The sequence below is a fragment of the Palaemon carinicauda genome, chromosome 25 (assembly GCF_036898095.1).
Source record: "Palaemon carinicauda isolate YSFRI2023 chromosome 25, ASM3689809v2, whole genome shotgun sequence".
In the NCBI taxonomy this organism is placed as follows: domain Eukaryota; kingdom Metazoa; phylum Arthropoda; class Malacostraca; order Decapoda; family Palaemonidae; genus Palaemon; species Palaemon carinicauda.
The window spans coordinates 62,957,997-62,970,496 of NC_090749.1; positions in this window are offsets into that span (position 1 = coordinate 62,957,997).

Genomic DNA, 12,500 nt, shown 5'->3' on the forward strand with positions numbered 1-12,500 from the left:
TATATATATATATGTATATATATATATATATATATGTATATATATATATATATATATAAATATATATATATATATATAAATATATATATATATATATATATATATACATATACATATATATATATACATATATATATATATATACATGTATATATATATATATACATGTATATATATATATATATATATATTACTGTCATGCTAAGCTCTCCCCGTCCCTTCAGTTTAAGAGAGAGAGAGAGAGAGAGAGAGAGAGAGAGAGAGAAAGAGTAGTGGTAGTAGTAGTAACCTTGTGGGATGTTTGTGCATGTTCATATCTATCACAATATTTAGCTATCAATTTTAACGGGTTGCGCACACTAGCACGCACAAACATGTGTTTGTATATATATATATATATATATATATATATAATCATTTCGAAGTACCTTAATCAAAATCTGATACTACATTCATAAGCATAATCATGTGTTAATTGTCTCAGAACTTCAATTTTTAACAAATAAATTTAGTAGTTAATTCGAATTACTGATTCAATTATACAAGATTGGTTGTTAATAAACAATATATATAAATTGACCTGTGGTAAACAAAACAATAGGGAAATCACACATTTTTAAACCGATTTACGTTAGTTTTAGTGGATTGGTTTAGGTGATTCCCCTTAGCCACACAATAATTCTTATTCTTTTAGACAATATATCTCGTTGTTGAACAGTTATTAGCCAAGTCTTAGTATAAGCGTAAGACCCCCTTCATGTTAAGTAACAAATCATCCGATATGGGATAGAGTAAAACATACAATTTCTTTTTCGGGTGTTAGCCACTAAGGTTCACTTGAAATGAGCGGTTTCATGCTGTTCGGTTTTTTCCTCTCGGATTAGGTGTCAATGAAAATCATTGAGACCCTTCACATGGTCTCCACTCGGAAGAATTTCCGAGCGGCAGTGATTTACTAGCCGTGGGTACTGCTGACCCACGCGGGTACCACTGTAATAGCCTAGATAATATAAGAGAGCACTCGGGGAAAAATCCGCTTGTGTGAAGAGACACCCCTTAACAAGCGGAAATTTTACCTTGCGGTAGAAATCCTCTCGTTTGAAGAGATACCTCCTAACAAACGGAAATTTTCCCTTGTGGTAAAAATCCACATATGTGAAGACATACCTCTAAACAAGAGGAAATTTTCCCTTACAGTAAAAATCCTCTTTTGTGAAGAGATACCTCCTAACAAGCGGAAATTTTCCCTTGAGATAAAAATCCGCTTGTGTGAAGGCAAACCTCCTATCAAGCGGAAATTTTTTCCTTGCTGTAAAAATCCACTCATGTCAAGACATACCTCCTAACAAGCGGAAGTTTTCCTTGCGGTAAAAATCCACCCATATGAAGTCATATCTCATAACAAGTGGAAATTTTCCCTTGTGGTAAAAATCCTCTTGTGTGAAGACATACCTCCTAACAAGTGGAAAAGTTACCTTGAGGTAAAAATCCTCTCATATGAAGACATACCTTCCAACAAGCAGAAATTTTTCCCTGCGGTAATAACCTGCTTGTGTGAAGACATACCACCTAACAAGCGGAAATTTTACCTTATTGTAAAAATCTGCTCGTGGGAACACATACCTCCTAACGAGCGGAAATTTTGTCTTGCGGTACAAATCCTCTCAAGTGAAGACATACCTTGTAACAAGAGGAAATTTTCCCTTGCAGTTAAAATCCTCTTGTGTGAAGACATACTTCCCTACAAGCAGAAATTTTCCCTCCCAGTGAAAATCCGATCGTGTGAACACATGCCGCCTAACAAGCGGAAATTTTCCCTTGCAGTAAAAATCCTCTTGTGTGAAGACATACCTCCTAACAAGCGGAAATTATCCCTTACGGTAAAAATATGCTTATGTGAAGAGATACCTCCTAATAAGCAGAAATTTTCCCTTACGATAAAAATCCTCTCGTATGAACAATATACCTCCTCACGAGAGGAAATTTTCCATTGCGGTTGTAAGAATCCGCTTGTGTGAATACATACCTCCTAACAAGAGGAAATTTTCCCTTGCGGTGAAAATCCAGTCGTGTGAAGCAAGCCTAAAGATTGTCCCATTTCTCACAAGATGTTTCTTCTAAAAAAAAAAGAAAGGTCGGCTTATGTAAGTTAACCAACCAACCATCGGATTGGAATGAAACGAAACTATCATTGGAGCATCTCCAAAGTACTGTATTTATATATATATATTTTTTGACGTGGGCCCATTCCATCTCATTTCTTTTCTCTCCTTCCTGTCATTTCCTGTGCGTACATCAACGTCACTGATAACGACGCTGTAGGCCAATGGGGTCAGGAAATGAAAGTCAGGCGGGCCCCTAAGGATTAGGTCGTGGACACAAGATATACGGTGATACCCATGGCGTGAATATTACTGGATATGCAGGAGTGAAAAAATATCTGCTGACGATCTCCCACCCCGTTGCTTGTAAGGGAGAATATGGTGCCCGGAGAAATTTTATATATGTATTTATTAATAAGCTTCTATGGATATGAGATGGTATGGTTAAAATATTTTATTTTTATGTTTTTTATTTATTTTATTTTTACACCGGGGCTCAGAGACCTTTTGGTGTTTCGCAGAAATCTTCATGATTAGTAAGTATTTCTTTTGTCTTTTAATTGGCATATATGTTTACGTACACATACATACATAGCCTATACAAAAACAACAAAAATGTTCCTATTTGTAGTAAGTTCACTGCAAGGAAAACACCTCAAACATATCTTTATACATGTCTGTGGGGTGGTCAGTTTTCATCACCACGCTGGCCACTGCTCATTAGTGATGGTGGGAGATTTCACTCTGATCGCTCACAACAAACCAACCCAGTAAGGGTGTCCTGCTGACCATGGCGATACGTATACCCTTTCACCTTGTTAAGGTATTCCAACTCAGAGAGGGATTTTATATATATATATATATATATATATATATATAGAGAGAGAGAGAGAGAGAGAGAGAGAGAGAGAGAGAGAGACGCAGTATTCCACAGTACCAGTTTCTCAGCCAATCATGAAGTTTCCAGGGGTGTAATAGACTCCCGCCTCCACTGTCGGATTACCCTCATACTCCACCAGACTCTGACATCTATTTACTACAAAGTTAGTTGTTGGAGATGTTCACAGCCTTGGCATTTGGGGGCTTAGCAATATACGCTCAGTAACAGATCCCTTTCCGACTGATTACATCACCCAAAGGAGGAAGAGAGGAAGGTGGTTTGATTGCTGGGTTGTGGAACCTCATAGGCATTAGGATTTGTGCGTGTGTGAATTATATGTTTAGGGGAGGGTTGGCTTGAACTATGTCTACCCGATGGAAGTTCCTCTAGGCAGCTTTCTATTCGGGATATTTCTACAAGTGATATACCATAGAAATTTACCTGAAGAGGTATCATAGGGTTACTAACTCTGAAGCGAATATCCTGAAAGATATTGTTTTTATGTAACACGGACGCGTTTAAATACAATCACAGCTATCCCAACCCGAATACACACAACATCGTCGCTGTGTGTGTTTATATATATATATATATATATATATGTGTGTGTATGTGTGTGTGTGTGCGTGTGTGTGTGTATACATATACATATAATAAAAATGTGTAGATATATTTATTGCTATTTATATTTATTCATTTGTTTATATATACAGTGATTAATTCGATATCGCTGCCAGCGCTCGTGAACTAATCAAACGCTAATCAAATTCCCAGTCTTTATTGATAATCCGATAATCATATTCCTACTGACATTCATTCTCAATTTCGGGGTTTGCAATGAAATACCCGGAAATTCCATTATTACTCGGAAAGAATTTATAAAAAAAACAACAACAAAAAGAATTTCGTTAAATGCTGAAGATGTAATGATGCACAGCAAATCGTCGGTTGCATGCAACGTGCTGGTGGGGGGGGGGGGGTGGTATATAACAGTAAATACCGTGTGCAATGAAGTGTGAAATGTCGAAATGTTCTGGGGGGAAATAGAGTTGTCAGGACGGGTGTTGGGATGGAAGGCGACGCGAGATACAAGTTCAAAACAAGTACAATATGCGAAGAGACATTTCCTTGTCGAAGAAACAGGTTTAGAATGAGGCTTGTACAGGAACGAAATTTGTCTTATTCGGCGATATGTTCGAAATATACTTTGGGAAAAAAGTATTTGAATACAATTATTTTACAGGATAAATACACTTCTATAGAAGTGTTCTGAGAAGAGATAAGATGAATAGGTACGTAAAAATGTTTTTTTTTCAAATGGAGATAGGGTGGCAGAATAAAGAGGGGAAGGCCAAAGTTCAGGTGGAAAGTGGGATTATTGAATGACATGAAGGAAAAGCGTCTAAGAGAACAAGATGTAACAGAAAGAGGAAGATGGAGAAGGCTGACTAGAAACAGCGACCACATATAGAAATGGGAATAGCTGAAGGTAAAGAAGGAGAAACAAGTAGATTGTGACAATTGATATTAATTAGAGGATAAATACGAGTTTGAAACTAGTATTTTAGGATAGTATTTATCGAAGGATGAATATACGTTAAAGAAAATGATTTTATGATAGTATTTACTATAGGATAAATACACATTTGAAACTAGCATTCAAAGATAGTATTTACAGTAGGATAAATACACGTTCGAGACATTTATTTTAAGATAGTATTCATCGTAGGATAAATACACGTCCGACACTAGTATTTTAAGAGAGCATTCATCGTAGGATAAATACACGTTTGAGACATTTATTTTAAGATAGTATTCATCGTAGGATAAATACACGTTCGACACTAGTATTTTAAGAGAGCATTCATTGTAAGATAAATACACGTTTGAGACATTTATTTTAAGATAGTATTTATCATTGGATACATATACGTTCGAGACAATTATTTTATGGTAGGATTTTTCGAAGGATGAATAAACGTTCGAGACAATTATTTTAAGATAGTATTTATTGTAGGATAGATACTCGTTCGAGACAATTATTTTAAGACAATGTTTATCATTAGATAGATACACGTTCGAAACAAGTATTTCCAGGTAATTGATATTTAACATATCATAAATACATGTTGGAAACAAGTATTTTAAAATTATTCATCTCTATCATATGATAAACTTTAGATATATGGTCTGATGAGAAGTTATTATTATTATTATTATTATTATTATTATTATTATTACTTGCTAAGATACAACCCTAGTTGGGAAAGCTGGATGCTATAAGCCCAAGGGTTCCAGCAGAGGAATAGCCCATGAAGGAAAGGTAATTGAAAAAAATAAACTACAAGAGCAGTAATGAACAATTAATAGAACACATTTTAAGAACAGTAACAATCAAATGTATTTTTCATATATAAACTACAAAGGGATACTTATGTCAGCCTGTTCAACATAAATTTGCTGAAATTATTATTATTTAGAAGTGAATATATAAAATATAGGTTTGAAATGAATATTGAAATAAGACTTATTAGTGAAGAAATAACAAAATGCAATTGTTTCTTATTTGAAATTAATAACGTACCAGTATTTCTGTATCTCAAAGCAGAAATTGTTTTTGTTTGTTCGTCTCTAAACACATATAAACTAGGCGGCAATGATGATAGAAATTCCGAGGCGAACTCCTAATGAACACCACCACTGCAATAACAAATGTAGCTGTTTTACACCACTGCAGGACAAAGTCATCAGACATGTCCTTATTCATTTCTGGGATTTGGCCAGTTTTCATCACCACTGCGGATTGGTGATGGTAGGGGCCTTTTCTCTGATCGCTCACAGCAAACCAACCTAGGATTGGGGTCCCTGACTAGTATAGCTATGCTGAATATGACGATACATAAACCCTTTCACCACACTGAGGTATCCCTTCATCAACCCTTAAATCATTTTGATCCAATTTTACTTGGTTTAGAGAGACCTGGCTTCGATATGTACAAGCTCACTTTATTTAAATTCTCTTACTGACATTATTATTATTATTATTATTATTATTATTATTATTATTATTATTATTATTATTTGTATTGTTATGGTCATTGTTATTATTTATTATTATTATTATCTATTATTATTATTATTATTATTATTATTATTATTATTATTATTATTATCATTAGTATTATTATTTATGATTTATTATTTATTATTTATTATTAATATTATTATTATTATTATTATTATTATTATTATTATTTTTATTATTATTATCATTTATTATTATTATTATTATTATTATTTATTATTATTAGCTGAGCTAAGGAAATACGGAAAGAAATAAACTATATATAAGAAATAATAGCTAAAACTAAGACAAGATTCAGCAGCAGAAGACCAGACAGGACAACGAAAGTTGGACCAAGATAGAATGAAAGAGTTTAAACATTTCCTCAGGATAGATTGATCACCGAAAATCTGAAAAGACTTTCTCAATGAGGCAATTTTTAGCAGTTGAAGAAGAAACAGACCGAATGTGTTTCTCGAAAGTGAAGTTGCAATCAAGGGTCATACTTGAAATTTTAAAGGATTATATTGAGTTGAAGAAAGTTTATCAATGCAGAGATCTTGATGTTTTCCTAGCATTCATTCTCCTGTCTTTATCAAATATCCTTCAGTTCTGTAATTTATTTGGTTATTATTATTTTTATAATTATTATTATTGCTTGCTTAGTTACAATACTAGTTGGAAAAGCGGGATGCTATAAGCCCAGGGAATCCTACAGGGAAAATAGCCCGGTGAGGAAAGAAAACAAGGAAAAAAATATTTTAAAAACAGTAACAATATTAAAATAATTATTTCCTATTTAAACTATAAAAACTTTAACAAAACTAGAGGAAGAAAAATAAGATAGAATAATAACCCAAAACAGTGGAAGAGGCTATGGCACTACCCAAGACTAGAGAACAATGGTTTGATTTTGGAGTGTCCTTCTCCTAGAAGAGTTGCTTACCATAGCTACAGTCTCTTCTAGCCTTGCCAAGAGGAAAGTGGCCACTGAACAATTACAGTTCAGTTGTTAACCGCTTGGGTGAAGAAGAATTGTTTGATAATCTCAAGTGTCTTCAGTTGTATGAGGACAAAGGAGAATGTGTAAAGAATAGGCCAGACTATTTAATGTATGTGTAGGCAAAGGGAAAATGAACCGTAACCGGAGAGAAGAATCCGATGTAGTACCATTATTTCCAAGAACTGAATCGTCTTCATTATTAATAAGTAATTACTTTTGAATTTGAATTTACATTATTTATCCTGTTTACTTTTGGCTATGAATTGTTATTTTACCTTTTTATATCATATCAATAGTATACGCTACCCTTCAAAGATGACGGCTAGATATTTAGATATATTAGCACACACATGTGCTCACATACACAGGTTCAACCCAATTTGTTGGAGAATTGTTTTCCGAGTGTTCCTCTAAGGTTACCCCCTTCTCACCAGGGTATGACTACTTCATTTTCCCCCTACCCTATGGACGGGGAGAGACTGAATAGTCATATGTTCGGCAATGCCACTCAGCGTGACTTGGAAGAAATATATCTATAATATATATATCTATATCTATATCTATATATATATATATATATATATATATATATAGATAGATAGATAGATAGATAGATAGATAGATAGATATCTAGACGCTTGCTCTTTTATTAGATAGGGGAAATGTGTATCATTGTATATTAACCAATTCATTTTAGTGGTTATATATACTGATATTTAATTTCTGTCATTTATTGCATGCTCATTTATCATCATTTATGTTATTCTCCCAATTTTAATATTTTTTGTCTAATTTTTAGGTTATTCATTTGATTATATGTTTCAAATACTCTTCAGTCTTAGTTATTTGTTCAGTGTTTTGTCTGGTTTAAAGGTCTCTCATGAATGCCAGAGGCAAGGGACAGTGGCAATGCCCTAGAGACTGACCATATACACATATGATCAGCTCCCAAGCCTCCACCCAAGCTAGGACCGGGGAGCACTAGGCAATGGCTACTAATGACTCAGGAGGTACACCTAAAAAGCTCTCCTAAATCCTCCATCCTTATCTCACAAGAATGGTTGCAGACACTACAGGAAACTATAGAGCTTGAGCGGTCTCGAACCCCAGTCCAGCAAATCCCCAGTAAGGGACTTTTCCAATAGGCTACCAATGAATAATTTTCACTTGTTTTTTTTCCGTTATTCAATTAATTTCTTTTATCTAAAACAATTTGATTCGAGCATTCTCAATAAAAATAAATTTGCTTTATTTTTTTTTCGGGTGAAATGAATCTTTCAAAAAATCAAGATCTTTATATATGAATTAATCAAACGATTCATATTTTTCACATCCTTAAATATATATTTTTTTTTCTGCCAATATCTTACTCCGAAGGAAATTTGTTTTTGGAAACGTAAAATTAATTTTGGCAGAAACTCGAAATATATATATACATTTTTCGGGGATAGAGACGTTAAAATTGTTTTTCTCAGTGAGATCGAAAATATTTTGATGGGAAAACTCTTAAGAATATTATTGGCAGAAGTCAGATTTCACTTTTGCTAATTTTCTCTAATTTTTTCCCAGGCGTGAAAATACGCAAATATTATTAGGAAGAATTCAAGGGATCTGTTTTAGGAAAGAGATTTGGAAATGGTTATTTGGGTTTGACTGAACTTGGGGATTTGGTCATTGTAGGGTTTCCACTTAGTACTGGAATTAGCTCTCTGCTTCTTTTTAACTTAATTTATAAGTAATAAGTTACAGTCCTCTTTTTAACTTGATTTATAAGTTATATGTTAATTTATAAGTGCAGTCTATTATTATTCAGTTTCTTGCATTATAGTCCCAGCTTGTAGTTAGACGACAACAACAACAACAACAACAACACCAACAACAGCAGCAATAATAATAATAATAATAATAATAATGATGAATTTCCTACCTCCGCTAATGAAGATTGGCAGCATTATATTTAGGTCTGCGGACCAAGCTTTCCCCTTCTCATATGTTGACCGTGAATGAATCTACTGTATAAAAATATGTATGAATATGTATTTTTTCAGGAAGTTTGAGTAATCTTTTTTTTTTTTTTACTAGCAACCTTTTAAACCAATAGATTGATGTGTTTGAACTCGACATATATATATATATATATATATATATATACATATATATATATATATATATATATATATCAGGAAATTTGAGTCATAATCTTTTTATAATATTTTTCAAAACGAATAGATTGATTTGTATGGTATTTTGAAATAGTTTTTCACACCCTCCCTTAGTTTTTGGTAATAAATTCATTTCCCAAATCAGCTTTTGAAATTGAGGTGTATGTAGTTGGGTGGGAAAGGCTTACATTTATTTATTACATGTCAAAACTATTTTCCTCTAATGTTTTTTTATATGTGAAATACGATATTATGTAGCTATTTTACGATTTACGAAATATCGATTAGTGTTACCTTGCCAGGATGGAAGCTGTTTGGGACGCCAACGTAAGGTTGAAACGACGGTAGAAAAAAAAAAAAAAAAAAAAAAAAAGGAAGGGAAAGGCGTAGTCCCCCAGTAGGTAATTAGGTAAGGATACAGCTCCTTTGTTAGGTTAAGTGGACCTCGTGTGTTTTTTTCTCCCTTTTAAAAGAGTTTTCATTCATATACTCAATTTTTTTTAATGAGGCGCATTTGCACCGACTCGCAGCAGTGTCATTTTGGCTCGGAAAAAAGTTTCCTGTTAGGTGATTGGTTAGAATTGTCTTGTCCAACCAATCAGCGATCAGGAAATGTTTCCGAGCTAAAACGGCACCCCTGCGAGTCGGTGCAAATCTGCCTCACTAAAAAGAATTGACTTTAGGGTTGTGGTGGCCGATATGATAACGCCCTTGACTGGTGAACGCCAGACTGGGGTTCTAGCCTGGGTTAAGCTTATTAGTTTATTTGGTAGCTGAAACCTCACCATCCTTGTTATCTATGGATGGGGGTTTTGGGGGAACCTATAGGTCAAGCTGCTAAGTAATCAGCATCCATTGCCTGACCCTCCTTTGTTCTAGCTTGTGTGGAGAGGGGTCTTGGGTGCTGATCATAAGTATATATGGTCAGTCTCTAGGGCATTTTCCTGTTTGATAGGGCAATGTCACTGCTTCTTGTCCCTGCCATTCATGACCGATATAACTCCCATATTATCTAAAATTTTTGAGCGTCTTCTGGCAAAACGTCTTAATAGGTTTGCTGAAGGTAATCATCTATTCCCTAGTTTGCAATATGGTCTTCGTAAAGGCCTTGGAGCATGTGATGCCCTTCTTACGATCTCCAATGCTGTACAGAAATCCCTTGACTGTGGTCAGGAAGTTCGTATGATTGGCCTAGATTTTAGTGCTGCCTTTGACCGTGTTAATCATGAGGCACTTATTTTCAAACTCAAACAGTTGGGAGTGGGTGGGTCGTTTCTTAGCATTATTATTGATTTTTTAAGTAATAGATTTCAAAGAGTTGTTGTTGATGGGCACCATAGTGAATATAGGAATGTGATATCCGGTGTTCCACAGGGTAGTGTTCTTGGCCCATTACTTTTCATACTATATACACATGACATGTGGTTTGGCCTAAAAAACAAGCTTGTTGCATATGCAGATGATGCTACTCTCTTTTCATCAATTCCATCCCCTGAATGTAGATCTGGGGTTGGTGAATCCCTTAATAGTGATTTAGCTAAAATTAGTGCATGGTGCAAATTGTGGGGTATGAAATTGAATCCTAACAAAACTCAAAGTATGATTGTAAGTAGGTCAAGGATGGTGGCTCATCAACATCCGGATCTCAGTATTGATAATGTTTCTTTAAATTTGTATGACTTTTAAAATTTTAGGTGTGCTTCTCGATAACCAATTTACTTTTGAGAAACACATTAGGTCTGTGTCTTCTTCAATTGTACAAAAAAATGGCTTATTGAGAAAGTGTTTTAAGATTTTTGGTGATCAATCTATTCTGAAGAAGTGTTTTAATTCTTTCATTCTACCTTGTTTTGAGTATTGTTCTCCTGTCTGGTGTTCAGCTGCTGATTCTCATCTTAATTTGTTGGACAGAAACTTACAGTCTATTAAAGTTCTTATTCCTGATCTAGATATTAATCTTTGGCACCGTCGTTCAATTAGTTCATTATGCATGTTGCCAAAGATTTTTCATAACTCCGACCATCCTTTACATTCAGGTCTCCCTGGACAATTCTATCCTGTTTGTGATACTAGGGAGGCAGTTAATTCTAATAGGCAGGCCTTTTCCATCATGAGGCTCAATACTACACAGTATTCTAGAAGTTTCATTCCAGCTGGTACCAAGTTGTGGAATGATCTTCCTAATCATGTAGTTGAATCAGTAGAACAAAAGTTCAAAGTTGGAGCAAATGTTTTTATGTTGACCAGGCTGACACGAGTCTTTTTATAGTTTATATATGACATATCTGTTTTTGACGTTGTTAATAGTTTATATAGGACATAATCTGTTTTTACGTACTTACTGTTTTAGAATGATTTATTGTTAACTTGTTCTCTTTTTTTCCGTATTTCCTTTCCTCACTGGGCTATTTTTCCGTATTGGAGCCCTTGGGCTTATAGCATCTTGCTCTTCCAAGTGGGGTTGTAGCTTTGCTAGTAATAATAATAATAATAATAATAATAATAATAATAATTTGAATCTAAACCTTTAAATGCTCAATAATGCATACGAACAAACCTACTTAGTACACACCTATCCTGACTCAATATTTACTTATAGTAAATTCCTTACTAGCGCCCATTCTCTCTTACTACTACTAATCACTACTGCTATTCTCCCGAATGGGTATTGATATTGTTTACATATGTGAGTGATGACAACTTATTTCATGTTTATTTTAGATTCATGGTTCTACATATATAATGAAAATAAAGGGTTGAAATCACTGAACATTTTATAGTAAGGTGGGACAATGTACATTATATCATAGATGTATGTCATAAGTCTCTCTCTCTCTCTCTCTCTCTCTCTCTCTCTCTCTCTCTCTCTCTCCAAAACGGGAAAATAATAAATTTTTAAACTAATAGGAATGGAGATGGTAGGTGAAGCAGATAAATTTATAAGGCAGATTTTTGTAGTTTATATATTGATATTAAGTCCAGAGCCAGGACATTCCTTGCTGTGTATGATAAAGATAAATATGAAAATAAATCATAGTGAAATTAAGTTCCTATTATACACACGCTCACATACCCCTTAACGTGGCAAAGCTGTACTAGATAGAGCCACCCCATACTATGTTTGTTTGCTGTGAGCGAACAGACTAAAGACTCCCTTCATCACCAATTCCGAGTGGCTAGCGTGGTGATAGGAACTGGCCCAATCCCAGACAGGACTAATGAATTGCCTGAGGTCTTTGTCTTACAGTTGACTAGAAACGGCTACATTTGTGGATTTGTAGTTGTGATA